The sequence below is a fragment of the Ambystoma mexicanum genome, chromosome 10 (assembly GCF_040938575.1).
Source record: "Ambystoma mexicanum isolate Mex_15411 chromosome 10, UKY_AmexF1_1, whole genome shotgun sequence".
Lineage (NCBI taxonomy): Eukaryota > Metazoa > Chordata > Amphibia > Caudata > Ambystomatidae > Ambystoma > Ambystoma mexicanum.
This window is the reverse complement of record NC_090932.1, coordinates 1,142,307,461-1,142,319,633: the sequence shown is the minus strand read 5'-3', so window position 1 is coordinate 1,142,319,633 and position 12,173 is coordinate 1,142,307,461. Positions and strand designations below refer to the sequence as shown.

The window sequence follows — 12,173 nt, the reverse complement described above, 5'->3', positions numbered from 1 at the left end:
TACCCAGCAAACGCATTGCTCTGCGTACCGTTATCTGGCGACCGGCCTGATAATGCGGAATTTGCAGTAGTATATTCCGAATTCTTTCCTCGGATGGAAAGGTCAACCCCTCTTGAGTGTCTAGGATAGCTCCTAGGAACTGTTGGAGGTGCTTGGCACCAGACTTGACTTATTCTCGTTTATTGAGAAGCCCAATTCGAAGAGGAGGTCGATCGTTCTTTGAATGTTTGTTCTGCAAATTACTGGGGTCTCCCCCGTGATGAGCCAGTCATCCAGGTAAGGGATCACCGGGATTGCCTCCCTGCGTAGGTGTGCTGCCGCCACCGCCAGTACCTTGGTGAATACCCTTGGAGCCGAAGCTATCCCAAAGGGCAGTACCTTGAACTGGTAGTGCCGACTGTCCACCATGAAGCGCAAGTACTTTCTGTGCGCTGGGAACATGGAAATATGAAAATAGGCATCTTTCATGTCCAATGTTGCCATGTAATTCCTCTTTTTTAGGAGGGGGATTACCTCTTGGAGAATAGTCATGCGAAATTTTGGGGGCTTGACATACTTGTTTGCAGGCCGTAAGTCCAATACTGGGCGCATTGTCAAATTTTTTTTTGGCACAAGGAAGTAAGTTGAATAAATACCCTTGTTTACCTGGTGTCCCGGGACGAGTTCTATTGCGTCATTTGCTAGCATATTGACGATCTCCTTGTGGAGGATCTTCTGGTGGTCCAAAGAATGTTTTTTTTGTCATGGAGGATGGTTCCGGGGACGCTCTAACAGTTCTATGCAGTACCCTGCGGATACTGTGGACAGCACCCATCTGTCTGATGTGATCCCTTCCCAAGCTTGGGTGAAGTTGGAAATGCGTCCCCCTACTGGGGTTGCGTGAGGAGGGACCCTGAACGGAGCGTCACTGTTTTGGTGGAGGTGTGCCGCCGCCTCTACTGGGGCTGCCTCTACCTTTACCACGTCCTCTTTTATTACCCCTGCCATAACCCTGGGTAGACTGCTGGTTGTTATTGATCCATGGTGTACCCTGCCCCTGGGAATAGTTATATCCTCTCTGGGAATTTTGTCCGCGTGGACGACGAAAATTGCCATTCCCTCTCTGATTAGGGGGTTTATTGGTTAGTTGGCCTAGGGATTTGAGTGTCTCATACTCGTTCTTAGCATTTTTCAGCGCGTCCTCGACCGCCTTACCAAACAACAGATCGGGCTCCACCGGTTTATCTAACAATGATGCTTGGGTTTCAGCTTTGAATCCAGACTGCCGTAACCAAGCGTGTCTCTTGATAACAGTCCCTTCTGCTATCAATCTGCCGGCGTTATCCGCGGCATCAAAGGTTGCTTTTAAAATGCAACCGGACACGGCTCTTCCCTCCTTGGAAACTCGTGCCAATTGGCTCTTTAAGGGTTCTGGGGTGGAGTCTATGAGTGCCGTGACTTCTTCCCACTGGTGGCAGTTGTAACTGGCCAACAGGGTGGTGGAGTTGGCAATCCTTGCCTGGTAGGCTGAAGTGGAGGCTACCTTCCTGCCTAAACCATATAGTTTCTTGCTCTCCTTGTCGGGAGGAGCTTCGGACAATGGCAAGGGTGTTCCCGCCCTCTTACGGGTGTTTGTAACTACCAGGGAGTCCGGCTTCAGATGCCCCCTTATGTATAGTGGGTCTGAATGGGCTGCCCTGAAAAGTTTCTCAATCCTTGGGTTCACTGCCCTGGTGAGGTTGGGATTTACAAGTGAAGGGTCTATTCTTCTCTGAATAGACTTAAGGATAGGGATGGCCTGCGCAACAGGTCTTCTTTCTCCTATTAACTCCTCAGCGAAGTCCCTCTCTTCTTGAACACCCTGGTGTCAATGTGGAAGTGTTCTGCCGCTCGGGACAGAACTTCATTCAGGAGAGGTTGATTGCCAACAGGGGAGTCGGTAACCGGGGGTTCTTTCTCTACCGGGGAATCTACTCTGTAGGTTTCAGGCTCTACCTCTTCCTCTTCTTGGTCCTCATCATCCCCATAGTAGCCTGTACCAGTTTGCCCTTCCAACATGCCCAAATGTGGATCCTCACAAAAGGATGTATCCCCTTGATATTGAGAGTAGGGCTGTATATTGAAGGGGTCCGAAGACCGTGTTGAGGCTTCAAACCGGGACTTCTTACTTGGAGGTATTGGATCCTTAGAGCCTGAGGGTGCTGACCCGTCGGGAGTATAAGAGAGAAAGTGTTCAGGGTTTTGTGCGTAAAAATCCGCCAATGATGACATCCTTGACATAGCCCTGTCTATGTCATCACTAGACCATTCTCTAGAACTGGGAATGACCCTTTCTGGAACTTTCTCCGCCTTATCCTGACTAGACTTACTAGTTTTAGCAGGGGTCTTTGGGATAACAGAAGACTTGTCTGTCTGTTTATGTGGAGTGGAAAGTTTTAGAGGTGTGGAAGGAGGCTGAGACTGCTTCCTTTGTTGTTTTTCCCCCTCCCCGTGGGTGGAAGAGTGTTTTCCCTGCTTTTTTGCCCCTTCGGAGCCTTCCGACGCCTGGCGTCTAGGTTCGGGGGTAGTGTCCCTATCTTTCGAACGTGGAGGTAGGGACTCGGGAGCCGCCATTACGCGGACTGCGGGCGCCGACTCCTGGAGTATGGTCTGGGGATGTAAGTCGGCTTCGTCTTCCGACGATCGAACTTCCGTTACCTTGGGGAGCGAGGCACTCTTGGCAACAGTGGATGATTGCCTGGAGTCATGCGGCGATCTAGATCGAGAACGCCCAGAGGACACCGATTCGGACCATTCTCTGTGTGCCTCTTTCCGAGAACTCGACGTGCGCGTTGAGTCTCGGTTGGACTTCATGTGTTTTGTGGAAGTGCTGTGGGTAGCGCTTGTGTCGCCGGGGGTCTTCCCCATAGCCGCCCTGCTAGACGACCTTCCGAGGTCGGGGACTTGCGCTCGGCTGTCTCTTGACGCCACGTTGCCCTCGCCATCCGAAAGCACGGCGTCGCTGCCATCGCTGAAGGCGCCCTCCGCTGCCATGGCCTCCTGACGCCTGGCGTGGTGGGCCCAACGCTTGATCGAACGGTCCTTAAGTGTTTTCGGTTTAAACCTACTACACGCTCTGCAGTTCGCCTCGGGGTGGTCCCTCGGCAAGCAGAGATTGCACGTGGTGTGTCTGTCAACCCAAGGGTACTTGCGGTTGCACTTAGGGCAGAATTGGAAAGGGGTACCCTCCATATGCACCTTGTGGCAGCGGGCTGATAAGTGTAGGAATATATAAGAATGTACCTATATACCAAAGAGTGTAGAGTATGTCCACCCTCTACGCTCCCTACTTGCAGGGCCGAGGCCAGAAGCCTTCCGAGGCCCAAATACATCGTGCAGCTCTCGACGGTCGATTTCTTCTCCGGGCTGGCGTCGAGTGTGGAAGTTCGGTGACTGGACGTTGGGGTGGAGAATGGGGAAAATATAACGATATTTTGCAAAAGTATGGCTAAGGCCAGGGAACTCCGCGAAATGCTTCCGACCAGTATGGCGGAAAAAAACAATCTGAGGCTCCTACACGCTTGAGGGATCATGGGTACAGAGGACGTCACACTAGGGATAGTATTACTGGCACGCCCTGTGTCGACGCCCATTTTCGAGTTTTGAAAAACAAACCGTAATACTCGGCAGCTTCCACTAGATGTCGGCCTATGCACAGCATGTGATCTAAGCAGATTCCACAAGCCTCAGAAATATATGTATATGGCAGTGAAGAAAAACAAATGGGCGAAACATGTGATGTCGTCAGTGATGTCATCAATGACATTTGTGATGGAATCTTTCATGTTCTGGGTGGTAGTGGTAGCAGTGCACAGTGCTAATGGCAGGAGTGGGTGCTTAGCCTACCATAACTGGCGAATGGCAGGGGTTTTTAGGTTGTAATGTGAACCGTAATGGCAGGCTGGAGACGTTTTTTTAGTGAAGTGCACAGGTTTTTGGTACAACTTAACCATAACGTCCCCTTAACAAAGTTTTTTTTGTAGTGATTATAATTATAATTATTATTTACACCTCCCCCCATGTGATCCTCCCTCACATAGCCGCCCCTAGGGTCAGGATCAGGTAGCAGCTGCCGTCCCCTGGCCACATGGGGGGAGGCCACCTCTGGGAAAGGAGTGATGATACCATCGGATTCATCACAAAACAGCAATCACTTCATACAGAGCATACTCGGCTTACACACAGTTGCACCATCAGCACAAGCTATACTTACACACATTTGCCATTTTTGGTGGTGCCCTATTGACACACTACTATCCAACTTGTGTGCTCATGAATGTAACACCTCAATACAAGTAAGCATTGGCAAAGCCATTTGTTTTGGAGTTTACTGCAGTTCTTTGCATTTATAAGCAGCAGGGTGCAAGGGGGAGAGTGCAAAGTTTCAAAAGAGGATGCGATAAGGTGTGTGGGTGTGCAAGAGAATGAGAAGGAAAGAGAAAAAAGCAAGGGAGGAAATTATTTAGAGTTGCCATTGATATGATAAGTCATTTATAACGCGCCTGTACGGATGTGTTTGTACGTGCGACAAGACAAGGAAGGGGAGACAAAGGGAGGACAACAAAGATTCCTAGTGATTCCATCGACAGCCAAACCATCGACAACCATACCATTGACAAATGGGGGGTTCCCCTCAAACCCCCTTTTAAAAAACATTATAAAACACTTTTACTAAACTAAAACCTTTACCATTTAAAAAAATGCATTCAATGTTTTTTTTCAATGCATTTTTTTCAGTGGTATGGTCTGTCAACACTTTGGATTCGATGTAATGACCGGATACCCAAAAAAATGATCTTACTAGGCCTTGTGTCATTCAGATCGTGCAAGTGCGAGGGGGGAGAAAGAGGAAAAGTGCCAGGGGGAAGGGCAGGAGAGTGCAGTGGCAGAAAGAACGGTAAGTGCTGCCGGGGTGGAGGCTCAAGCAAGTACAAGGAGGCAGGGGACTGTAGGGTTGCAGATACAGTCCCTAAGTGCGTGCGAGGGATGAGCAAGAGGAAATATGAATGATAAAGGCTGAGAGTGAGAGGGTAAGAAATAAAGCAAGTGTGTGAGAGGAAGGAGGAGGGGACTAGAGAGTGGGGGTGAGGTGGTGAGTGGCTTGTAGAGAGAGTTGGGTGGGTGGTGGAAGAGCGAGTGGGCGTAGGGTGGGTGTGGGCAGAGAGAGTAGAGGAGGTTAGGTGGGGTAGAGAGGACGGGGGAGGGTGGGCAAGGGTATAGAGAAAGGGGAGGGTGGGAAGAGAGTAGGGGTAAGGTGGGTGAGTGAGTAGTAGAGAGAGTTGGGTGGGTGGAGAAATTGAAATCACTGCAGCTGGGACAGAGGCCAAGATAGAGCAAATTAGAATAACGTAGATGTATTTGTAGAAGTGCAGAAATATGGGCCGAGTGTTAATGTAAAAATCGGTAATAAGGTTCAAGCATGAGTAGGCCATGCAGATCTGTTTTCCACTTCGCCATTGACAATGCCAACCACAATGCTGCACACTGTGTACTAGCTCCTGGTTCCCCAGAGGTAGCTCCTGCCTAATGGGTGACAGATTTCACCCCTTACCTCAGTGTGTCACCCCAAGAATCTTGCAAGTTTCCCCCAAAAAGGTTCTCACTCACCCTGCCACTTCCAACCTCACTGCTCGCCTGAGCAAACAACGGCCCCAGCTGCCGCCTGATTTCCGGGTCCTGTGACCACCAGCTCAGAGGGAAAGACAAAATGGGCCACTTCCATGAAGGGGATGCACGCTAAACAGTATAAGTAATGCAGCATCCTTTGGAAATGCACAGAACAGAGAACATGGCCCCCTCACTACTTGCTGTAGGGTGCCAGTTATATGCGTGGGCCCCTGATGTCCACAGTGCCCCCACCTGACCCTCACAACTGCACTTCAAACCCATCTCCAAACAGCGGGACATGTTGTTCACATTTTCCCCATCTGAGCCCCACTACCTACTCTATGTGAGAGCCAGCTCCGTCATAGAGGGGGCCCAGTGTCCAGAGTGCCCCCATCTGACCTTCACTACGTACAATGCAAATGAGGCAACTTATTCATAGAGGGGCCTATATATATACGCGGAGTTCCCATCACACCTGAGGCAACGTGGTTTCCATCGTCCGCCTGCTCTGACAAGTGGGTGATTGTACATGCTGGCTGTACTCGGAATGTGCGCTGGCCATAACACAGATCACCTGTGAGGTATGAAAAGACAGCGTTCATCAACCATCCGTCCTGGCAGCTTGGTGTTGGTACACTGTCTGTATTCAGAGGGTGTGCTGCCCATGACACAGATCAACAGAGTTCTATGAAATGGCAGTGTGCATAAGCTCTGTGCCCTGGCAGCAATGTGATGGTACACACTGTCTGTTTTCGGAAGGTGTGCTGCCTATTTTAATTGTAATTGTTTATTTGTATAGTGCTTATACACAAATGAAGTGCTTCAAAGAGCTTCAAGGCAGGAAGGAAACAAAGGGAATACAGTCATCATTCTTAGGCCTTTAATATTCCGGATGATCTAACAACAATAACTTGAATACTAGGCACCGATGCATATCTACTAGTGAAGTGCTTGACAGAGGGCGAGGGGAGCGAGAAAATAAGAAAAAGGGAGGGAACAAACAGATCATGAACAACATGAACTACATGAACTACAGCACTGGTCTGGCGAACAATTCAGATTACTTGGAGGTTGGTCATCTAATGCACCTATGCATGAGTATTTCGGGCATGACCAAAACTAGATGAGTTGGGGAGGCAAGAGGGAGAATTGGACAGACAGACTTGCTGGGCATAGAACATTCAGGATTGAGTAAGTGTGCAGAAACAGGAAGTTGCACCCAGTCCAGCAAGGGCCAGCGTTAAGTGCAGAGTGTTTGCCCCAATCGTGGGGCATATTGCAGTAGCACCAGGCACAGTGCAGAGGCCCGGAGGCAAGTGCAGAACTGGCGGGGGATCCTGGGACCTGTGAGGTTCTGGAGCGGCAACAGGCGACCAGTCAGCTAACTCAGCAGGGGAATGAGAAGGAGGTTGGGAAAGTCTTGAGGAGAGGAGTTTCCGTAACTTGAGGAGGTCCGGCATGACACAAATCACCAAGGTTCTATGAAATAGCAGTGTCCATAAACTGTGTGCCCTGGCCTCAGCGTGACGGTACACACTGGGCTTCATTACGAGGCTGGCAGTAGCCGTGCTTGTAATACAGGCACGGCTGCCGCCGGCATTCATGTTTTTCTGGCGCCCATAAATGGGCATTTACCGGGTCATTACAGCCTTGCCGGACCCATTATTTGCCCTTTCCTGGGTGCCGGAAAAAAAATTCTTCCCCATTCCCATTGAGGCCCGATAGGGCTCGATGGGAATGTGGAAGCCAGATGCACAGGCACCATTTATAACGGTGCCTGTGCATCTGACATCCTGTGCTCGCGGGTGCCTTTCATCCCGCCAGGTTAGAACTGGTGGAATGAAAGGCACCCGTGAACACAACTCGGAGTTTGCCAGTCCGGATACAACGGTACCGGCAAGCTTACCGGTACCGTTGTATCCAGACCGGCAAGCTAGTAATGAGGCCCACTGTCTGTATTCGGAAGGTGTGCTGCCCATAACACAGGCCACCAAAGTGCTGTGAAATAACAATACACATCAGTAATAGTACACAAATGCAAAGCGTTTTTCAATTGGACTTCTGCATTTTAAAACGCTGTTGTAAATCAACCCCGATACTCAACGTTCATTTTCCATCCTCAAGGTGTGTTAGACAAAACATCAGGATCTCAAAGAATACTGGCTCCTGCAGCGGGGTCTCCATGTTTGCTTTTACTAGGCGTGTGTGCTTTTTCAATTTCAATTCGAAGAATGCAACTTTTTAAAAAGGGAGCCAGTCTGTGAACAGAGAGTTGGTTAAAAGTAATTGACAGTGATTGGGTGAGTCGAGGAGTGAGTGGCCGTGGTGAATAAGTGGGTGACTGAATAAGTGGTTGACTAGGTGAAAACATTTAAGTAACGCCCCCTGCAAACTAAGTGCACCCTTTGCCCACGCACTTGAAGTAACGAGGGGACAATATCTTAGGCCACAGCGAAGGTGAAGGTGAAGGTGGGGACCATCATAGTGAGGGTTCCTTTGTGCTTTCCTGCCAAGCGAGTACAAGGTCCTCAAAACCTGAAATCAACCCCACACCGAAAAGTTGTTTGGTTAACTATTAAACAGCACCCTGTCTGCAAAACATTATGCAGGCTTAAGAGGTATTTTTAGCACTCATGAATGTACATTCTGAAGCACCGGAAGACAATTATCCATAGAATGTCTGCAAAGTTGCTGGGGTGGAAGAAGGAACAATCCCAGCTTCCCGCATTTGACCAAATTGTGTGATCCTAGAAAACATGCCTCACTGTGTTAAACGTATTTATAGCTCGCACGTTCTCGTGGGCGTGGGAGGGTGAATGTTGACACTATGGTTCACCGTTTATATGCAATGCACTAGGTAAGAAGTGGGATATTTACATAATCAAAAGCACGACTCTGACAGTGAACACTGCACGCTAGTAAAACTTAAACAAGGAGAGACAGGGCGTGCCAATTTACAGACACCAGGATTCGGCCCTAATGAAATCAATGGGCAATCACCAACTAGAGAATCCAAGTGTCCTTCAATACCCTCTTATTTCGTTCGGACAACTCAGTCCATGCACCAAATAGGTACTGGGTCACACATTTTCACATAAACATACAGATTTATTCAGGAATGTTAAAAAAATGATCTCACAATACAAGTTAAAAACACATATTGCAAAACTGACATATAAAAAATACCTGTACAGTACATAACCCATACAGAAAAAAAAACTCATCATTTTTTTTTAAATATAACCCTAGTGCAAAAAATGAAATACTCTAAAAACACCCTTCCGATACGAATCTTAAAACCGACAGTGGTGTAATGTCAAAACCATACAGTACAATAATTATGTGCAAAATACAGGACTTTGCAAAAAAAGCGCAATGGTTAGCAGAACCAGACGGCTCCTCTGTTTAAGGATGTCTCGCTGGACCTAATGTCACGTTCCCCTTTGCACATCCTGCTAGACATCCTGTTGTTACACGGTCAAGCTCACACCTACCTGAGAAAGCAGTCACCGCACACATACTGAGGCGGCTTCATCCTGCCAAGCGAGGGAGAACGTCGGCGTACAGCCCGGGTATTTTCCGACCTTCGTTTCAGTGGCAGTTACCATGGAGACTCCCACACATCTGGCACCGCCCACAGGCTCCACGGACACCCACGCATCATGTACCGAGACTCTCACAACAATCTCGGTCATCCGGCATCACGTGATAGTCATCACGCTTCACGCTTCCGTGATGCACATCACGTGACTGCCTCAAGCAGTCATAAGCATCAGAAAACACAGAAGCAGCGCTTCGCAGCTGATCTCGTGTGGATTGTTTGGCATTTTTGTTTCTCTTTGGATTACGGATTACTACAACCACGGACTGTGTAACGGATTGTCTTCTTCTTGCTCCCTGCATTCATGACGCCCTCCCTTTGGACCTTGTTCTTGTTTTCTCTGGCCCCCGACCTTGGAACTGTTTACTGGATTGCTTATCGGATCAACCCTAAATTGGAACTTTGAACTCTTGGAACTTGAATCATTGGTTTTTGACCTTGTTTTGCTTCCTGGACTGATACGGATTCTTCTGGTCTTGTTCGTCTGACCCAGGTGGTATTCCCACTCCCAGCCACGCAGACGTCTGTTTTCATCCCCTGCCAGCGGCCACCTGTTTTCCTCTCATGTTAAGGCCATTGCTTGCAGCACACTTGGGTAATCCTTGTTACAACTGGTTAATACATTACATTTCTCCATACTGCACCTCTTGATTAATCACTTATTGCCTTACAGTGGTCAAGGGGTCCTTCTGGTGTTCCTGGGTCCTGATTGACGGCTCACAACACCTGTGGCCTCAAAGATTGCACAGGCAATATTTTGCTACCTGCCTGTGTGGTACTTGGGGACGGAGGTATTTATTAATCTGCACGACCATCAAGATCATAACACCTAACTAGGTTAAAGAAATAACTTCCTCTTGTCTGCTTCTGGGGATGAACACTCAATGTAATATGTTAATTGACAACACTGTTCATTTTACAGTGTACTGAACCCAACATGTTTCGTCCATCTAGAATTGGGGAATAAAATTATCGCTGTGGACTTCCTCAGGGGTACTAACTGCGATTTTTATGTCAGTCAACAGACTGAAATGCCTTCCTATGTCAGTAGGCAAGCAACAGTTTATAGAACAACAACATCAAAGTGGAAGAATTGTAGTCCAAACCTAAAGGGGAGAAGGTGGAGAGAAAAAAACGGTTGCAATCAGTTTATTGCCTATAATTCGTTGCTACCACACCTACGAGGTGTTACAATATTACAATATACCCACGTCAGACTTACCGTGTAGAAAAGTTTTGCTCAGTTTCCTTTCACACGTTTTGGTTCTGGTGTCTTAATTTTAGACAAAAGTTTCTGAGGAAGAAGAAAAGAATAAATCAACTGTCAACATCCTGTTCTTACAACAACTAGCACTAATACATCATATTAGAATCTTGTCTACTAAATGGAATTACTCTAAGGACACTAGCGTGTAGTCCTACATAACGTCTGTTCTATTAAGTCTTAACTCATATCGGCAAGATATCGGTGGGTGGTTGTCTGGATATCTCAGACACAAATATCAGATGTGTCTTTACTGCGGTCAAATGCTAAAAAATTTATTCAACATCCCAACAAAGTTCTAGTTACCTTCGATTCTTGACCTGCGGTGTTAGGTAAATCCAGACAGTGGCCGTTGACGGCTCGTGATAGGAGAGAACTTTATAAGGACCGGCAGCTGTACGCTGTGCACGGCTGCGTTCTTCTCCGTATTCACTGGTTTCAGTCAAGTCAACACGCGTCGCTACAAAAAATAAGGATTTTGTGAATCTACTGGTAACTTATTCCTTACTGTCGCCTTCTTAGATTGACAAGGGTAATGCCTGTACCAAGTGTACCCCTCACTTACCGAGATATTAATTCTTTCTTCCGTAACTGCAAAGTGCGTGTGCCTTCCGTGCTGGACTCGCCGTACTCCCATCTCGCAAAGTAAATGGGGAAATACTCTTGTGGGGAGATCACGTGATGCTCGTCACATGTGCCGTAGTATCGTACGCGGACAACAAGCCTGATACTTGGCGCTGTTGTTCAAGCATGCGTACTTTGCTGTGATCTATTACCGGGTCGGTTCACCCGGCGTATGAACGCTGCTCCCATAATGGGTCAAAGCAGACACTGCGGTGCGGCTCTACCTCACATGGCAGGCAATTGTCCCATGAGAACACCAAACATGTTCACCAGCTACATAATCACGTATGTACGTAAGGTTGAACATTTTGTGTGACACTTAACCCTGTCCATTGTGTTTTGGAAAACTTGTGAATTGAAATTGAAATTACCTCCTTGTAAAACCAGGTGCGGGGAGGAGACATATCATACCTCCGCGTTGGGACTTAGATCTAAGGTCCAGCCAGATTTCGAGAGGTCTCCCTAATAGGCAAAGGAGTATACCATGTCATGGGTAGCTCAACCCAACCAGATCAGGCTGGGGTGGGCATGTGTATATCATGCTCATAGATCTGGTTGTCCTAGTGTGTCCTAGTATGGAGTGGAGCTTCTGTCTTAAAAGTTATTCCGTGCTACTTATTCATTCAAGCCCATCTCAGATGCATTGGTGAGAAAAATCAACCATTGTTCCTTATGAAAACGTTTCCTGGCATCTGCCTCCCTATTGTTTGATTTTACCAATTGCCATAAGATGGTCCACTTCAATGTGTCACTATTGTGTTCCATTGCTGCAAAATGATTCACCAAGGGAGCTGTGAAAACTCTGTTCTTAATGCAACTTCGATTTCGCTAATCCGTTGTTTCACCTTCCGCTCAGTCATGCCTATGTACATTTTAGGACACAGTGTTACAGTCCGTGGTACCTCCCCAATCCCTCTCCTCACCTGAGTCTTCTTTAAAGATGTCCAATACCTCTTTCTTTCGGTTCCTTTTAGTTTCTTTTGTCTTTCTTTCCTTTTTCTCGTGCAAATAAGGGTGAGCTCCCTCGGAGGCCACCTTGACCTGCAGGGAAATAGGATC

The 12,173-nt window shown here is 47.8% G+C and overlaps 1 long non-coding RNA gene across 1 annotated transcript in view; it reads right to left on the bottom strand.

The window, feature by feature from the left end:
* Nucleotides 1-9,285, bottom strand: part of LOC138492093 (uncharacterized) — a 66,596-nt gene extending 57,311 nt beyond the window's left edge. The window contains exon 1 of the long non-coding RNA XR_011276141.1: nucleotides 9,120-9,285. This is a non-coding gene — a long non-coding RNA (uncharacterized lncRNA). The remainder of the gene's footprint in view (nucleotides 1-9,119) is intronic.
* Between the last annotated feature and the right edge of the window lie 2,888 nt (nucleotides 9,286-12,173).